Below are 1,663 nucleotides of genomic sequence, written 5' to 3' on the forward strand. Positions count from 1 at the left end.
TTTCTGTGCAGCATCTCTTGAATCTAGTCCATCCTTGTTTCAGAGAAAATTGAGGATGCCTTTTCTTTCTTTCTTATCTCTCTCTCTCTCTCTCTTTCTCTCTCTCTCTCTCTCTCTCTCTCTCTCTCTCTCTCCCTCTCTCTCTCTCCCTTTCTCTTTCTCTTTTCTTTTGAGACAGGATCTTGCTATGCACTTCAGCCCCGCTTTGAACTCACTATGTAGCCCAGGCTGGTCTCACACTTACAGTGATACTCCTCCTCAGCCTCCTGAGTCCTGGGACTGCAGGCATGTGCCACCACACCTGGCTATTGCCCTGTCTTTTCTGAATTGCCTATCTAGTATCCATTTCCTCTCTTCTTATCCCATTTACATATCAGAATTCCAGCTCAGATTCTTTTGTCTCCCTATATTGTCCTGGGCCTGCTTTGGCCCTCAGTAAGTGCTGCTATTCCTTTAACAACAAAATAGCAGCAGATATTTATTGAACACGTACTACTGTATCAGGCACACAAGGTTTAGGCATTATCTCCAAATTTCACATTCTTTTTTTTTTGCGGAACCGGGGATTGAACTTGCGCTTGCCAGGGAAACGCTTATTCCACTGATCCATCTCCTCAGCCCCAAAATTTCACATTCTTTTGAAGTAGATACAAGAAATTCTTGTGTGGGTTGGGGGTGGGGTAGGGGTAGGAATGGAGGTGTATACCAGGAATCAAACTCAGGACTCTATACTTGCCACTGAGCTGTACCCCCAGCCCAATAGAAACAATTCTTATTATTCACAGTAACTATGTCCTATGAAGTCACTATGAACATCAAATTCACAAATATTATTAGATTTCTGTGAGTCCTTGGTTATAACATTTTAATCAACCATTAACATATAACTTTATTTTATATGTGACTGTTCAACATTGACCTCCTAATAGCTAATAGTATTATAATTCATGCCTAAATGACGCTCTTCTGACACTTTCTCCATAAGGCAAATGACAGCCTTCTTGAATTTAGGAACACACAGCACAGGCATGCAGGCCATTTGGAATGGCAGTATTGTCACAGAAAGCACAAAATGTAAGGAAAAATATACTGCACTAAGTGGATTGTCAAAAAAGACATTCATTTAAGCATGAGAACTGAAAGAAGAAAGCAGCGTCACCTTGTGAGGCTTCAGCTGGAAATGTGCACATTCATGACTTTGTGTATGTCTACAAATGACTGTGAAAGCGTTGCAAGCACTTGTATTTTTTTTTTTTTTCACTGCTAGGACCAAACCTACAGCCTTGTACAAAGTTAAGCATAAGGAAGCCTTCTACACTCTCAGCCCAAGTTGCAAATATTGATTTGGGGGTTACAATAAATTTTAGCAAGTAGAAAATTTGTTGATATAGACTTGGTGAATAGCAAGGATTGACTGCATTATTATTGCCATTTCACCGATGAGGGATCCAAGGCTCAAGCTGTTTATGTGACTTCAAAGTTCAATATTTATTGTCAACTTTGTGGCAAGCATTTCTTTAGGCCTTGGGGTTGCAGACTTGCCCAAGGTCATGTACTAGAAAATGGTAGAATCAGGCAAGCACTTATTCTACTGAGCTATTTCCCTGATCCTAGAGTGGTAGAGTCAGTACTTCACCCAGTCATTTGACTCTAGAATCCAATA

General features: G+C 40.6%; 1 protein-coding gene across 1 annotated transcript in view; it reads left to right on the plus strand.

Moving 5' to 3' along the window:
- F12 (coagulation factor XII) overlaps positions 1–1,663 on the plus strand; it is an 8,829-nt gene that overhangs the window by 3,120 nt on the left and 4,046 nt on the right. The gene's annotated exons all lie outside the window — the stretch shown is intronic.

The sequence above is a fragment of the Octodon degus genome, unplaced genomic scaffold (genome assembly GCF_000260255.1).
Source record: "Octodon degus isolate 3935 unplaced genomic scaffold, OctDeg1.0 scaffold00048, whole genome shotgun sequence".
Classification (NCBI taxonomy): Eukaryota; Metazoa; Chordata; class Mammalia; order Rodentia; family Octodontidae; genus Octodon; species Octodon degus.